The sequence below is a fragment of the Delphinus delphis genome, chromosome 4 (assembly GCF_949987515.2).
Source record: "Delphinus delphis chromosome 4, mDelDel1.2, whole genome shotgun sequence".
In the NCBI taxonomy this organism is placed as follows: domain Eukaryota; kingdom Metazoa; phylum Chordata; class Mammalia; order Artiodactyla; family Delphinidae; genus Delphinus; species Delphinus delphis.
The window spans coordinates 137082698-137100977 of NC_082686.1; the positions used below are offsets into that span (position 1 = coordinate 137082698).

The 18280-nt window shown below is 42.9% G+C and overlaps 1 pseudogene; it reads left to right on the forward strand.

The window, feature by feature from the left end:
• The first annotated feature begins 16224 nt into the window (after positions 1-16224).
• LOC132424480 (E3 ubiquitin-protein ligase RNF220 pseudogene) lies at positions 16225-17172 on the forward strand (annotated as a pseudogene).
• The last annotated feature ends 1108 nt before the right edge of the window (positions 17173-18280 follow it).

Consider the following 18280-nt stretch of genomic DNA (forward strand, 5'->3'; position numbering starts at 1 on the left):
AATACCACTGTCCCACGGGCCCAGTTACAAGGAGAAAATGACTGATTTCAGGAGTTATGGCCTTTCCCAATGTTAAAACTATTTCAAAACTTTGATTTTGTAAATTCTCATGAAGCATTAAACTTCATTAATTTTGTTATGTACCTACTGGCACTGAATTTTTCTTCTCATAGTTGGCAGAAGGACTCCAGGGTATTCAACTTTTCAGAAGTCTCAATTCTTCTGAACAGCCCTGAAGTTAGTTTATTCACAGACTGATAAAATGAATTGTTTCTCCTAAGAAGCCAGCTTGAAATATAGGGAGAAAAATAAAACTCTATTTTTCTCTTAAAAAAAAGAACCCACTATTTAAAAATGTATTAAGGCTTCTATTTACCAAGGATGGTTCTACACTTGAATAGCAAGTCATTTATTACTGAAGCCTGTGTATTGTGTTTGACTTCTGGAAAGAACTTACACCTTAAGTAGCAATATCTTCTTTCTATGGATTCTTCACTGCCATCATTTGTGTTCTTCCTGGAGCTTCCCCATCACCAGAGCTTCAATTCACTATTCTGTAAGAATTTATTCCTCACCCAGGATTCCGGAAGAGTTATACAAGTTTTCCCTAACCTGTCCCCAGATTAACAGAACAGTGAGTATCTAGTGCTTAAAGTAATCACATGCACATCAACTCTGATGAAGTTTTTTTCCTTCTAATTGTCAATGAATTTTGTGAAGCATTCAATTGGTTATGACTACAATTTAGGCTATAATCTTTCAGAAGGCTACAGGGATACTGGTGCAATAAATATAACTTACATCTCTGATATCCTAACCCCTTGCTCCTCAAAGAGTGGTGCAGGACCCAACAGCATAAGCATCCCTCGAGCGCTTGTTACAAATGCACAATTTCAGACCAAATCTCAGTTCTAGCGAATCATCAGCTGCATTTAAGCAAGATTCCAGGTGACGCCTATTCACATTATATTTTGAAAAGCATTGTTTTAACTGACATAATCCACCAGTGCCAACAGCATTCAGAACCATTTAATGAATCTGCCAACAACCACCACCACTAACCATTTATACAAAACATGTGTCCTGTTTCTTCACCAGTGTAACTAGTATAAATAACTGCACATTCTTAAAACCTGGCTTTTCAAACTGATGTGGAATGTTCACAACAAACTTATTCTTGGGTTGAGAGAATATTGTAAATATACTTCAGAAATTGGTTTTTATAAGCTAATATTTCTTGCACCTAAAATGGAATTCTAACCTGAACAGTAATATGTAAGCATATTACTTAATTTCTCTGGAGTTTACTTTTCTCATCAGCAAAATGGGGATAGCAATGGATACTCTAATGGAATATTGTGAGGATTAAATGGGATCACACAAATGGAGCACCCTGCATCTCAGTGCTTCTCTTGACACACTGGTCCCTTTCTCTCCTACTGGAGATGACTCTCCGCCCTCAGCCAAGGGAGATGGCAGCAGATTTACAACTCCAGCAATTCACAACTCCTGATGCCTCCAGCCAAAAACTATCAGAAAGGGTGCTTGTTAGTCCTGATGGAGCATTCTGAGAAACCCAGATCACATTCCCAACCACAACGTGAAAGCTGGGATAGGGGAAGAAGAATGGGGTCCTCTCAATTCAAATTATGATTGAAAGATGGGATGGGATTGCTTTGCAGAGGAATAACCAACAAGTAACGTGTACCTAGCCACTTCCAATGTCCATTGCATGGAATGGTATACTTGGAAAGGGAGGAAGCTGAAACCAGAAGCAAGGCAGAGTAAGGCAGATGAAGGGATGGGGATGCATCAGAAGAATCAGCAGATGCAGGGGTGCCTGCAGCATGATCAGCATAGGGTGGAGATAGTAATGTGAGTGCCTGGGGTCCACTGAAGGACACTGAGAGGTTTTAAGCAGACTGATTAAGGTATTAAGGATTTAGCTCTGCACGCTGCACGTGGAATGGAGTCTCAACTCTGGTTACTCATTATAATCACCTGGGGAAATTATTTAACTCATACCTAGGCCACACCCCAGACCAATTAAATCAGAATTCTGCAGGTGAGACCCAACTACCAGTAGTTTGTGTGTTTCCCGGTGAATCCAATATACAATCAATTTAAGACCCACTTACCACTGGATGGGGAGACAAGAATAAGGAAGTGAGTCCACTAGAAGACTGTTGTATTAGTCCACATGAGAGACCATCGAAGCTTGGATGATGCTACTGGCAGTGGAAACAAAGAGCTTCCAGGTATCTTTAAAATGCATCTGCAGGAGGCTGCTTCCTCAAATCTCTCACTTCAAAGCTGTTGAAGGTGGTTTTACAGTATAGGCGTTATGATTTCCCTTCTTTCTCTAAGGTTCAAATTTTACAATGCTTCCTTTTGTAGTCATGAGACACGCTGGGACCTGGGACCCTTTGCTGCAGTGCTTGCACCTGGATACACCTCTCCTCCAGCAACAAAATACAAACAAACTGTATGGGACTAAAAGTAACTGCCTGCATGTTCAGTTGGGGCAAATTATGGACAAAAGATACAGAGAAACCAAAAAACCCAACTGCCACTTTTCAAGAGCCTGGAACAAAAGCAGAGGGTCGGGAGCAAAGGCAGGGTACTGCGCATGCCCCCTGCGCACAACACCACAAAGGGATGGGCAGACCACCTAAGCCACACCTCCAGCCTGACCCCCCCCTGGACACACCCTTACCCTCACCCCCATATAAGGAACAAGCTTGCCCTCCCCCGCCCAGGGAGGGAGCAAGCAACGGAAACTTACTTGTTCTCGCTCCCCTCTGCTGAAGCTCCTGAATTTCTTGTCTGGCCTCTAATCAATTTCTGTTGGTTAAAGAGGTCAAGAACCCTGGTCGGTAACAGCGCTACTCCGCTAAGGATACACTGACTCTAGGAAATAGCCTTTCTGTTAACCCTCTAGCCTCCTCTCTCCCGTCCTAAGCGGCCCTGCAGAGTCCCTGCTTCCTGTGACCGAGTTCTCCGGGAGCTCTGAGCCCACCGCCGGTCACCTGGAAGAAAAAATTAGGAAGCTGACCTCGCGCTTCCCTCTGCCCGTCTCTGAGGTCTTCTGTCACTGCGTTGCGGGTTTAGAGGTCAGAGGTCAGACAGGCGCGCCTGCGCCTTTTGGCCTCGGGCGGGGCGGGGGCGGGGCAGCCGGAACCGCGGGGGGTTCTGGGAAGCGCCTGAGGCAAACGCCGCCCGGCTGCTGGGCTCGGCCTGTATCCCGGAAGCCGAGTCCTCCGAGCTCTCCGAGCCCTCCGGGATCCGGTGGTCCTGCGACTGCTGTCCCCAGCAAGTCAACAGTTCCACAAACAATTTTTCCCCAATGTTTTCTCCCCAAGCTGCCCAGCCCACATAGCCACCCGGATGGCTGGAAAGGGCTTTCTCAACCAGGGCTTTCTCGGTCTGCCTGCCTGGAACTTTCACTCGAACTGAGAGAAGCAGAGCGAACAGATGGATACCAGATCTGCCATTTGTTTGGATTCGTGTTCTGAAGCCCTTTAGATAAGACCTTCCTATCACCCATCTCAGAAGCATAAAAGTGTGATGGGATTTTCAGCGGACCGACAAAAGAACCCAGAAGGGTAGAGGAAAAAGTCTTCCTCCTCTCCAATACGAAGAAATGTCAGGGAAAGATCACCGTCTTCACCCCAAGGAGAGAGGCCTGAAACAAATCCTTCCCTGGCAGCCTCAGAAGGAACCAACCCTGCCAACACCTTGACCTCGGACTTCTAGCCTCCAGAACTATTTCTATTTACAGTTCTCTCATATGAGAGTTCAGACAGACCCACAACTTCCAGAATTAAGTCCCCAGCTTGCCAACTACAGCTCTTGGGGCTTCTCGGCCTCCATAATCATGTGAGTTAATAACCTATATAAATCTCTTTATCTAACATATACAAGTTCTGTTTCTCTGAAGGGCCCTGACCAATACAAGTAGTAACTTTCTAAAAAGTCTAAGAAACCTTGGAGTACTTATCGATAGATTACATTGCTTCTTCAGTTAATGCTTTTGTGCTTGAGCAAAACTTCCTCCTTTCATAGCATTGCCCTTATGCGGCTCCAGTCTGTGTTCAAATGTGTTCCTAGGATGCTTAGAGCTTTGACTTGGATGAGCCCAGCTAGAAGGCATCTTGGGCATTCAGTGAATGATAGGAAGCTGGGACTGAGGGAACTCGGGGCAGGGGCAGAGAGGAAGGGAGTAGCCAGAAGTGCAGTGTGCACCCTTCTAGGGTCTTCTGTGGAATAGTCAACATGAGGCTACAATCAGTGTGACAATTCTAGATGATCCATCTATTTGTAATAGACTCCCGGGGAGCCATGAGCTGGATATATGGGGTACAAAGGAGGAAGGGTTGCAGGAACTTGGCAAATATCGATCAAGTGGGCTGACTCTTTGGACAAGATTCTAGTCCCAGTAGAGGACCTGGAGGGTTAAGTAGGAAGCATCAGAGATGCACTAGATATATAACATGGGAGTGAAGAGAATAGGCAGCTCATTAACAATGGGGGTACCCAGGGCTCATCCCAGTGATCCCAGGTATGATTGTACACCCTATCTACCCAGTGGTAGTATCTGTTCTGTTTCAGCTTTTTTAATGCAGGCCAATGAAAGCGTTCCCAGAATCTAACAATCAGATGAATTATTTGAACCATCCTCTTGTAGCTGTTACAGATTTATAGCCTTCTGAAGGGTACTACAACATGATTGGGTCCAGAATTACATGGGCTTGAACCTGAATGAGAGGAGATGGAGATGATTCATTATGAAATAAATATCAGAAATTAGAATCAGAGACCATGCCTTTTCATAATAGCAACAAAAGAAACATTCTTATTGGGTAGCCAGGCCAGAACTGGCGTGAGGCAAGCAAGGTGTTTAGAATTTGTGCACAAGGTGCCTTTCTTGCCTCAAGTAAGTGGCCCGAGGTTGGCAATATCGACCTAGTAGGGACCCTGCTGGTTACCAATATTGACCCAAAGATATTTGATAAAAAACCTAAGAAATGTGGGGAAAACACAGCCTTCAAAAGAGATAAAAAAAAAAGGTGAGAATGGGGGGTGGGGGAAAGGGAGAATAGAATATAGTAGACAGGTGAGAATGGGGGGGTGGGGGAAAGGGAGAATAAAATATAGTAGACAGGTGAGAATGGGGGGTGGGGGAAAGGGAGAATAGAATATAGTAGACAGTAAGCTCTGCACTGTGGTGCTGGAGGGCCCAGTGGCGACAGCGGAGGGGAAAGGCAAAAACGTGGAAGGAGAGCAGTAGACGTTCTCACAGGAGAGTGGAAGCAACAGTGAGTAGCTCAGTGCCAGTGGGGAGTCTGACTCGTGAAGACAGCCTCATGCCAACAAAAATGCGTATCAGTGACAGGACAGGTGAACTCGTGTGTGTGTGTGTGTGTGTGTGAGTGTGTGTGTTTGTGTGTGTGAGAGAGAGAGAGAGAGAGAGAGATTGACAAGGGAATAGCCAGTATCCTTATCCTTTTCAAACAGAGGTTTCCGGACTTTGTCTTGAAATTATACTTTATGGCCATGTATTTGCCATTTGCCCTTATACCTATTTTTTAAAAATTTTTTAGATTTATGTATTTATTTTTGGCTGCATTGAGTCTTCGTTGCTGCGCTCAGGCTTTCTCTAGTTGCGGCGAGCGGGGGCTACTCTTCCTTGCGGCGCGCAGGCTTGTCATTGCGGTGGCTTCTCTTGTCGCGGAGCACGGGCTCTAGGCGTGCAGGCTTCAGTATTTGTGGCACACGGGCTTAGTTGCTCTGCGGCATGTAGGATCTTCCTGGGCCAGGGCTCAAACCCATGTCCCCTGCACTTGCAGGCGGATTCTTAACCACTGCACCACCAGGGAAGCCCCTTATACCTATATTTAAATCAGGAGCTCTCCCATTGTAATCTTGGGCATGTTGCTTAACATTTCAGTGTTTTAGTTTCCTCATCTGTAAAGTGGGGCTTACTCTACATATGGTTGCTATGAAAACTAAATAAATTAATAAATGTAAAGTGCTTAGAGTAGCATCTGGCATATCATATGACATTCAACAAACGTTGTTGCCGCCACTATTGTTATTAGTAGTAGCAGTGGTGTGTGAATCTATTACAGCAATATCAAAGTATGTTATACATAATAATGACTGCAGCTCTTTAGTAAATCATTAAATATGTTAACTTAAGAGTGAAAACATACATGTTGGAATGGATGTTACATGTGGATGTTGGAATGATTTCTGTCAAACTGTAGTTAAATAGTTAAGGTTGGGGTTTAAAGGGTTTCGTATTTGCTTATGTGGAAACTTAAGCTCCTTGAATATATCATTTCTAGATAGTGTTGGATAATTGAGATGTTACCATGAACAGTTATGAAATATTAAAAAAAGAATCTACAGGAATTGGTAATGGATTGGCATAGAGCTGGAGTGGGGTGTGGAAGAGAGAAGAATCAAGGGTGCTTCCTACATATCTGCATAGATGGTGGCTATCCTCTGATAAGGAAAAGATGGAGAAAACACAGGTTGGGTGGAGTGGAGAATCATGAGTTCAGGACATGTTAAATTTGAGACAAGTGAATCATACTGGACTAGAGATGTAAATCTGTGGATCATCAGAATAGAGGTAATATTTTGAGCTATGGGAATAGATTAAATATCTCAGTAAAACATAAAGAGAGAAAGAAGAAGGAAAGTATTGCATGCCAACCCAAGAAAAAGCATAAAGTATTGATGGTTGCAGATAATGTAAATTGGTGTATTTGAGTCTCCCAGGTGATTCTGATAATGAACCAGGCTGGAAACCACAGCTTTATAGTATTTTTCTAATAAACTCTCTGGCAAAGGTACTTCTCCCATGGTTCAAATAATCCCAAGAACGCTGAGAAGGGGAATATGCCGCTCAAAATACTCAGCAAAAGTAATTACTGGGAGAACCCATGAAAAATATCAGTAAGACAATAGAGAAATATGATGTGTATAATAAAATATAATAGATGTGTATAATAAAATATGATGTGTATGTAACTATGTTTCTTAAAGAAAGAAAGTCGACTAATCGGATAGATATCAACATAACAAATATCCTGGTTTCTTGTGCCAACCATTTGAGACCAGGTAATTAAACGTTCTCAAGAAGTATATGTATTTTTCCCAGAAGCTTGCAGCAAACTTCTTAGATCCTGTTAGTGTCAGAAGGAATCATGAAGGGACAGATGGAAGCTCTAAAATGGAACAGTAATTACAGTAAAAGAGCATAACTGTTATTTATAATTACATGCCTCTGAAGAGTTCTTTCCTTCCAGTTCTAGAGGTTTGACCCCTTCTGAGGTAGAGTACTTGTAAATACTAGGGAAGTAAGACAGGTTTAAAGGTTATCTGTCAGGAGGTGGGGGCATATACTTCACAAACTTCCGTAGCTTCATGAAAGAAGACTAAAAAACACAGTAAATGTCGTCTTAAGAAATAGGTGCTTAAAGTCAGAATGAATATAATTTATTTAAATATTATATTTCAGGGCAATACCTATAACTTCTAATAGATAATAAAGACGCATAAAAAGTAGTTTCATTCCATAAAAAAGAATGAAATTTTGCCATTTGCAGCAACACGGACTTGGAGGGCGTTATGCTAAGTGAAATAAGTCAGAGAAAGACAAATACTGTATGATATCACTTATATGTGAAATCTAAAAAATACAACAAACTAGTGAATATAAAAAAAACAAAAAAGCAGACTCGCAGGTATAGAGAACAAACTAGTGGTTACCACTGGGGAGAAGGAAGGGGGGAGGGGAAATATAGGGATGGGGGAGTAAGAAATACAAGCTATTATGTATAAAATAAGCTACAAGGGTATATTGTAAAACACAGGAAATATAGCCAATATTTTATAATAACTATAAATGGAGAATAACTCTTAAAAAAAAGTGATTCAGGGACTCTTTCCCAAACTCTGATACTGTCAATGCTGTTATGTGTGGCCCTCCTCTATATTCTTCATTAGTTACCCCACTGGATATCACCCATTATTTAAAATAAATTCATAGAATGAGGAATCTAAAAAAAGTAGATTCATTCCAAATAATCTACTAAGAAAAATGGCAGTCAGAAAGCAAATAAGGACATCCAGATAGCATATGAGTTCTACAAGCAGAATTTTTCCATTTCAACCTCTGCCAAATAAGGAGGCAGCTCCATCCAAAGACTTCTGATCTCTCTGCATCCTCTCTCTGGATAATCTCATTCTCTCACAACACTCATGTTGATGTCGGTGACCCCTAAATTCAGACTTCTTTCCCAACTCTTTTTTCACGTTTTCAATGGCCAGCTGAACATTTTCACCTAGTTAATCTTAAACTCACTCTGTTCAAAATTGAGTGCATTCTCTTCCTTGGAAAACCTGTACCTCCTTTTGTGTTATCTTTTTCTGTTTATGTCATCACCACCTTTTTTTATCCCTTATAAACTGTAAATCTCAGCTCTATCTTTGTCTCCTCCTCTTCTTTGCCTCCAGCAGATGCTGTAAATCTGTCTATTTTTAGCTTCCCAGTTGCCAAGCCCTACACTTTTACCTCAAAAGAGTCTGATGTTTGTCCCATCTTCCCAATTTCCTCTGCCATTTACATGTCTAATTCTTGTTATTTCTTACCAAGACTAGTATTGTAGCCACCCCATTTAATATCTCCTGCACAGGTGGATGTTCTAGGAGGCTAGTGAAACTTAGATTTCAGAACCCAACACTCACATGAGCCCCTTCCAAGGTCCCCTACCTAATGTCAAATTCATTCTTGAAGAGCACCCCCCTAATTAGTTAAGCTTCAGGCCCTCAGAGCACCAGACTTCCTAAGGCATGACTGACCATGCCAATCTCTGACTCAGTGGCTCACCATCTACCCACCCAAGGTGACTACATAATAAACACATTCTCCTCTGCCTGATTGAACCTTTCTTGGTCTTGCCCAAACATGCCTTCCCACCTATATCCCTTTTAGTCCTCTTAATATATACTATTCTTAAACCAGTGAGTTGCTACTACACACCCTCTTGTTAACCAACTCCACTGTGCTTTTGCTGACATATTTTCCTCCAACAAGAGCATCCCTCCTGCCTCACCCTCACCTTTCTCCCTACCATACCCCCAAGCTGAGATTTCACCCAGTGCTAAGGTTCCATATTAGGTATCATCATCCTCGTGAAGTCCTCTTAGATGTTTGCTAGCTAAATGCAAGTTCTCCCTCCTCTAAACTCCCACTGACTAGAATTTCCCAAATGAAATTATTACTTTATATCTTTGGGGTATAAGCAAACAATGGCCCATGTGTTAAATCCATACATTTATGGATTTGTTAAATCCATAAATAAATCCTGTTCATAAATAAACTTTTATTGGCATACAGCCACACCCATTTGTTTACATATTGTCCTGTGGCTGCTTTTGTTATACATGACAATAGCAGAGTTGAATCTTATAACTTTTATCCAGAATATATATTTTTTTCATCTTTTAAACTTTCTAAAATTGAGAGGCTTTCTTTTTAGTCATTAGTTAATTAGGTAGACTACCTTATCATATCAATTTTTATTTGCATTGTTATTTCTTGCATCCCAGGTGAAAGATACCTGGAATGCAAGGAACAAGGAGTAGAGACATTAAGATGTAGGCTGGGTACAATGGGAAGACACTGACTGATTTATACCTTAAGAAAAATCATTCCTGATATAAGGGCTTGTGGATATAAAAATCCTCCATCAAAGTTGTCTTACCACAGTAGACAATGAAATGTGATTCTCAGATACCCTTTCAAGAAAGGACTCACTTTGGGACTTCCCTGGTGGTCCAGTGGTTGGGACGTCACCTTCCAATTCAGGGGGTGCAGGTTCGATCCCTGGTTGGGGAGCTAGGATCCCACATGACTCGCGGCCAAAAGACCAAAACATAAAAGAGTCAATATTCTAGCAAGTTCAATAAAGACTTTGGAAATGGTCCACATCAAACAAGCAAAAATATCGAAAGGAAGGAAGGAAAGAAGGAAGGAAGGAAGGAAGGAAAAGAAGGAAAGAAAAGGAAAGAAAGGGAGAGAGAAGGGAGGGAGGGAGGAAGGGAGGAAGGAAGGAAGAGAGAAAGAAAGAGAAAGAAAGAAAGGACCCACCAGCTGTGAGGAGAGTGGTTGGCTGATAGCCTTGCCAACACAATGTGTACTCAAACTTTCTGATATTTGCCAACGATAGGTGAGAAATGGCGTTTCAGTAGTTTCAATAAGCATTTCCTTATCATGAGCAGAATTGAACACTTTTTCGTATTCTTATTTTCTTATGTTTAAGAATTTTTTCATTTCTGTAAGGTGTCTCTTCATATCCTTTGACCATTTTTCAGTTGGGCTGATAGTCTTTTCAATATTTATTTGTAGAAATTCTTTATATATTAGGGAAATTGACCTTTTTTCTACAATGTAAACTGCACTTCATTTTCCTAGTTTGTCACTTGTCTTTTGACTTTGTTTATGGTGGCTGTGTTGCAAGGATTACTTCCTGCAGGTCTGGAATTAGCCTGAACTGTTTGGCAGAAACACATGCACAGCATTGATCAAGGAATGAAATGAACTGATTAATAGTGTTGCTTTGAAACCATGGGTTTTAGGTGAGTTTTGGCATAGTAGTTTATACCAGCTTGTTAGCATTGTTGATTGTTAGCAGTGAGACTGATGATTTGTACCCAGCCTCACTAAGACTCCTAGAGGAGCTCTGACTTAAGCTCTTACATGGAAGGAATATGCCTAAGTGACCAGCAAGGTAAGAATAAGCCCCATCTGAGGCTCCTTTGGGGGCTCCCTGGTTCTGAGATATTTTGTGGAAGGAAGGAAGCCACCATACATCAGTGGTTCCTGATCTGAGAGATAAAGTACATCCTGGTACAGCCCTCCAGACAGAGTATGGCTGAAGTTTGCACCTAGCCTCTCCAGGCTGCCCTTGGCTGTGATGCATATGCTTATTTTAATGTTGTTGCTATATTACATCATTTTCCTAAAATAAACTGTAGATTTGAAAGCCATTGTCATTTGGGATCCTATGAGTCTTCTTAAGCAGTCAAATCCTGTCGCCATCAGTAAATGCAGTGACTTTTGCAATGCAAATTTCTTTTTATCTTTATATAGTCAAAATTGTCAATCTGCTTTATAGCTTTGGGATTTGTTGTGTTATTATTTTTATCTAAACTAATTTTTTCATCTGATTGTTGATTTATTTTATCTTCGCTGTTGGCTTAAAATTGCTTCATTTGTTGTAGAATTTGAATCTCAGATTTGTTGAATGGGATCTTTTGCCTTCTCTCTCTTTCTCTCTCTCTCGTCTCCATCCCAGGTGGACTTATATTGATGATTCAAAGTCCTTATCCCAGAGTGATTTGGGGAAATATTACAAATCCAGTTCAGTCACTGAGCCAGTGGGAGACTTGCTCGGTTGATATTGGTGAGGCTGAATCCCAACCCCTCAGGCTCACAAATTAGTCATAAGCCCACAATAGCCTCTTTATGCCTCATTTCCGGAGCAGGGGACATTAAACAGTGAGCCCTATACAGTCCCTATATACATGTAACCCGAAGCCCAGAAAACCTATACTTTGAACCTCAATCACACCTTTGATTTTCTGCCCAGAGAGATGTTCCTCTAGATTACGAGCCCACACAGGGTCTTTTATATGTTATATATCATTCCAACATGTTTGGAGAAGAATTTATGACTCTATCTTGATCAGAAATGTATGGTGATATGCAAATATTTTTCCTATATTTCTCTATCTATATGCTGAAAGAAATAAAATGTTATATTATTAAATAAAATATGTATTTCACATACATATTTTACTGTCTGTAACTATGCTCCCAAGAAGAACTCTCTTCTAAAACCATGATCAGGAGAACAAAGAATAGCTTTCAGAAGAGTTTGATAAATAACCTCTAATCACTCTCAATCAGGACTCCAGCCAGAATTTCTGACACTGCTGTATATTTTAATAATCCCAGCTACTCACTAAGCAATCCTTCCATGTAACAATAGATCACTGACCCACCATTCCAACTAAAGTTCTGAGTGTGATGTTTTGATTAAAAACTAAATTGCTAAGCATTGTACAATAAAAATCAGACTTCTATAATTATGGGTTTAAGTAGCTGAAAGTGCCTGAAAGAACAGCCTCTGATCTCTTCTTTCACTGATACAGGCAAGAGGATTAAAGCTGAAAGACCATCCAGAGATCTGAGGTCGGAAAGAATGCATGGACAAAGTGGTCCATAAAGAGACTTGGGATCCAACTGAGATCCAGCTTAAGAGTCTTAGAAAGCAAAGTCATTAGCACCTAGCAAAGGCTCTGAGCCTCAGCTAAATCTCTACAGAACTATTGTTCTCCCATAGTAATGAAATGGAGAAAATTATGTTCACTAGAATTCTTTTTCAGGGACAGTACTACCTTTGTTTGGAAGTCACTCCTCAATAAGCCTGCCTGGGATAGATGCTGAGACCTGCAGGGAACCTCAGAGTGTGTGGAAGTGACCTGGAGGAAATTCTCGGTGAAGCCAGATGGAGAGGGGGGAAAGGAAGAAGTAGAAAAAGGTGCGATAGCAAGAAAAGTGGCAAGATGTGCAATATGCCTGTGATCCCTTCCTACGTCCCTTCCCCAAAATTCAGTAAAGATCCTCAAAATATATGTAAAAATTTGATGGGAATGTTTTTTTTTTTCCAGTGGAAACAGTGAACGGATGGGCCTATACATCCAAGGGGTCCTGGAACAACTTAGAAACAGCCTACACAGACAAGGGAATACAGGAGCAGAGAGAAACAGAGTCAGCAAGTATTTTCTATAAAGAGCAAACAAGTAAATATCTTAGACCTTGTGAGGTCCATAGTCTCTGTCACAACTGCTCAATTCTGCCTTGTAGCATGAAAGCAACTGTGGACAATATGTAAAATATATATATTTCAGAATTGGAATTTCACATAAGTTTTCATGCATCACAAAATATTATTCTTCTTTTAGTTTTTTCGTCAACCATTTAAAAATGTAAAAGCTATTCTTAATTTGTAAACCATATAAAAACATAAAATTTGGGCTTCCTTGGTGACACAGTGGTTAAGAATACACCTGCCAATGCAGGGGACGTGGGTTCGAGCCCTGGTCTGGGAAGATCCCACATGCAGCAGAGCAACTAAGCCCGTGTGCCACAACTACTGAGCCTGTGCTCTAGAGCCTGCGAGCCACAACTACTGAGCCCATGAGCCACAACTACTGAACACCGCGCACCTAGGGTCTGTGCCCTGCAACAAGAGAATCCACCGCAATGAGAAGCCCGCACACTGCAACGAAGAGTAGCCCCTGCTCACCACAAATAGAGAAAGCCCACGCGCAGCAACGAAGACCCAACACAGCCAAAAATAAATAAATAAAATAAATAAATTTATTTTAAAAAATAAAAAAGCAAGAGTTACATTGTTAATATAAAATCAGAATTAAACATTGAAAGCATTAAACAGGAGTGTCATTAAAAAAAAAACATAAAATTTGGCCCATGAGCTATAGTTTACTCTCCCCTGGCCTGAGATATAAGGTATAGGAAGGCAGTTAAGTCATGGGAAGACCTTCAGGCTGTCCCAGGGAGTAGAAGACATGCTAGTCTATAAAGGTAGGGTTGTACCTGCAGCCATGCAGGTAACTTCTATCAAAGCTCCGGCAGCTCTATAATAAAGACATGGGAAACTCTAAGGAGCTTCTTAGTTACCTTAGAGGACCCTCCCTCCTGACCTCTGCACTCCTCTTTCTGCCCAGTGAAACATATTTGTGTAATATTTAAGCAAAACAAGTGTTTTTTCAGACTAGGAGGGACAAGGAGAAAAGTTTCATGGTGAATAGAAAGAAAGTGATCAGATGACACAAATTTGTTTTTTGGGAACTCAGGATGCAGTTAGATTCCAGGCATAGACTTTCAAAGACTTGAATTCATCATATAATTACATTATTATCTTGGAACTTTGAAGATGAAGGCCCTTCTTTCTCTGGGTCCTCTGAGCCACACATATCCTAAACTAGAAGGTAAATGAAGAATCAAGCAATTCAAGCTTCCATGGGGCTTACAGGCAATGGTGTGGAAGTTTCTGGAGTAGGGAGAGAAAGCTCATGTGTTCCTGAGTCACTCCAAAAAAAGTATTAAAAAACTGAAAGCTGCATGTTAGACTTAGAGTAATAGAAAAGGGAACATGTGGGGAGAGAAAATAGATGTGGATAAGTAGATCGGTATAAGAAGAAGAAATAAAGATTAGAGAATTGACTTCAGTTCAGTTTCTAATTCACTAATTTTTTTCTTCCCCACGGCATTTAGAAAGTCAATTGTATTTCCAGTTTAAAATTGCCATACAGTTTTAAAAAACTGCCTTATGGTCTAAAAATTGCTGGTAAATGTTTTAGGCATTGTTGGAATTCAAAGCCTTCTGGAAAATATGTGGATCACATATTCCAAATTTGACTGTATAATGTACTAACACATCCAGCAGGTCAGAGAATCTCAATACCTTTCCTTAAACTGGTCCTAGTTAAGGACTTAACAAATTGCTCAGGGAGATTCCTCTCTAACTCTGATGGATTAAAAAAAAAGTGAATGTTCTCCCCTCCTTCAGAAACATTAAGGGCATTGGTTCCCGTCCCTTCTGGTCCCAAGATGCTGCTAAGGGCAACCCCTTGAATCCAGCTGAGATAGGCTGGGACCTGGGATTCTTTACCAGAGTGCTTGCACCAGGACAAAGGTCTCCTCCAGTAACAAAATACAAAGACACTATGAATGACTAAAAATAACTACATTCATGTGCAGTTGGGGTAATTATGCACAATAGGATACAAAAAGGCCACAAACCAACTGCCATTTCTGAGGTGCCAGGAGAAAAAACAGGGTACTGTGGCATGATTCCTGCACACGGCACCACCACAGAGGTGAGCAGACCGCCTAAGGTGGGCCTCCTGTGGACCCATGGACCTGCCCCTTCTATTATCCCATTTAAGGACCCACAGAGCTTCTCTCAGGGAACAGTAAAGACACCTGTTTCTTGTTTTTGCTCCTTGGAGCTACAGAAGTAGCCTCAATAAAGCCTTACCTGAAATTCTCATCTGGCCTCTTATCAGTTTCTACTGATTAAAGGATCCAAGGGCCCTTGTCAGTAACACAGACTCATGGTGTTCTTTGGTTTTTACTTAGGTCTTTACATCTTTAAAAACACTTGGGATTGCTTATAATAAAACACAGGCAGAATAAGACTGAAGATGATGGGACCTCCCTGGTGGCACAGTGGTTGGGAATCTGTCTGCCAATGCAGCGGACACGGGTTCGAGCCCTGGTCCGGGAGGATCCCACATGCCACGGAGCAACTAAGCCTGTGCGCCATAACTACTGAGCCTTCACTCTAGACCATGAGCACCACAACTACTGAAGCCTGTGCACCTAGAACCCGTGCTCCGCAACAAGAGAAGCCACTGCAATGAGAAGCCCATGCACCGCAACAAATAGTAGCCCCCTCTCGCCGCAACTAGAGAAAGCCCGCATGCAGCAACGAAGACCCAACACAGCCAAAAATAAATAAATAAATTAATTAATTTTTTTAAAAAAAAGATCAAAGATGATTAAAATAGGACCAAGGGCAGCTACAAGCAAACAAAGGAATACCGAGGAGCTATAGAAATGCTCACCAGAAATTTGCTCTGTTTCTGACAGAGAATGAGGTATGTGTCCTTCAGTATTATTAGAAGGAAATACACCAGTTTATCTGAAAGATTCAACCCTTTGCTTCACCCTAAGTTTTGAAATGAATTTCATTATTCAGTAACATGGGTTTATTTATCAAGACCGACCTCTGTGCCTCTGGATGTTATAGGCAATAGAGAAACAGAAATAGAGTGCATTTCCTGTCCTCCAGGTGTTCATGGTGTAGGGAGGAAACAGGTATCTAGATAAACTACTAATATGGGTTAAGATCCCTAATGGAACCATATACAATATACTATAGAGGAGTCATCATGACTGCCACCGCCACCAGGCAGCCAGGGGCAATCCGCCCACATACCCGGCCACGGGGTCCCGCTAGAGAAGCCCCCTGGCGGCTATGCTGAGTGTCTGAACCAATGACTTAGCAGGGCGGGGGGCCGGCAGGAAGGAGGAAGTAGGCCTTCCCGCAGACCCTACTGAATGCTCTGATTGGGAAAATGAAACGGAGGAAGCAAGACAAAGGGCAGAGGCTCCTTCATGGCTGTGAATGATGCCCTGGATCGACTGATACCCTGGACGTGGGGCATGAGAACAGCACCACCCTGGGGCATGAGTGGAGCCCACGGAGGTGGAGGCGGGCCACCACTCTCCTGGGAAGTGGTTTTCCAGGCTCTGGCTTCCTTATGTACCGCGGCCAAGAGAATCAGGACAGGGATGCTGACTTGGATGTGGATGACATTCTGGAGCTTGGGAAGCCATGGTACAAGGAGGCTGATGCCATCCCCTGCACAGGTGAGGAGCCAGGTGAAGCCGAGGAGAGAGGCACACTCCTCCAGGGGGCAGTCCTAAACGGCCCTCACAGCACATGCACCACGCCCGAGTTCTCTAAACAGGCGAGGAAAGAGATGCCTTCTACCAGCAGCGGTGAGAGCAGCACGCAGGAGGCCGTGCAGAAGACCGGCAAGGAATAGCAACCGAAGATGTAGCTGTGACCATGTCTGAGACCCTGCCGGGTCAGGGAGCTTGGACGGCGGCTATCCTGTGGGGACCATTACAAGTGCCTTGTCGGCATGGACTCATACTCGATGCCCCTGAAGACCATCCAGGGTTAGCATGTGCTCTGTGAGGGGTGCTGACTGCGGACCCTGGTTGCTGAGAATCTCCACCCAGAGACCCATGGAGAATCCACTCGTGAACCAGCCACCCCAGGCAGGCCTTGCCTCCAACAGCCCCCCTCTCCGCCCCCTGTCCCCCATGATGTGACCTCCCCCTTGTACACACTTCCACTCAGGTTCTCCACGTACATACATGCACTCACCAAGGACTCTGGAGCCAGAGTGGAGGCAGAGGCTCAGGCCCTGCCTGCCAGATCCCACCAAGATGGGGGACCATACCTGTTCCAGGTTCCATTCCTGGGGTAGGAAGGTGGGGGCAGTAGGAAGGGGAGGTAGCCCAGCAAGGCTCCTGAGATCCAGACCCCAGCCTGACAGATGGACAGACAGACATGCAAACACCAAACTGAATCACATGTAACAACAGGACCATACATGTTTACAATGTTGTGTATAAATGGGACAACTCCTCCCCTTAGGTTGTAGGAGTTTCTTCTTTTGCTAAGAACACCTGGAAGCAGCGCCGTCTTCAGGTCTGGCTGGGGGCCAGGCCCTTCCACCTCTTGGGGTGCCTGCCTCTCCCCCTCCCTGCACCATGGTGTCACTTCCATCTCCCATGTGCTCCGTGTTCAGTGGTGTATATTTCTTCTCCCAAACATGGGATGCATGCCCTAAGGACATGATCTTCTTAGCCTTAGCTCCGGGGGCTCTTCATCAGGGGTTAAGGAAGTCGGGAGGCATGGGAAATTGGAACCCAGCTGAAGCAGGGGCTGAGATTGGGGCTGGAGGAGGGTGCTTCTGGCTGCACAGACTTCAGCTGAGAACTCTTCCTGGAATTAGAGCTACTGTTCCCAGGGAAAAGTATTGTCTGCCCTGCCCCTCTTTTGGACCCCATGGACTGATGCTTTGTCTGTATATGCTATACAAAGGTACTTGTCCTTTCCCTTTATAAACTACATTCAACATGGATTAAACCAATATAGACAGATTTATTGAAGATGCTATAGTGTACAGAGATAAAGGAAAATAACTTTGCCTATGGTTGGCTAGCTAAACTTCCTGTAGAAAGGGAAATTTGAAAGATGAGCAGAGGAGAGGCAGCTGTCCGGGCAAGGAAATGGTCAGCCCAGCTCTGCACTGAGGGATGGAGGAATGCCCAGGAGCCGCCTCTGTTGCTGCTTGGCTGTGTGGCCGAAAATAAAATCTGCAATTTTTTTTAATACTGTTCTAAAAATAGGGGGTTTGCTTAAATCCGCCAGTTGGTGTTTTGATTTTTAAATTATGTGCAGAGGATCATGCTTAAACCCTAGTGAGTATCAGAGTGGGGAGGGCCTATAATTCACTCAAAATAAATAGAAGAAAAACGCATCAGGGCTTGTCTCTGAGGTGGGAGAGACAAGTTCAGGACATTGGTCCA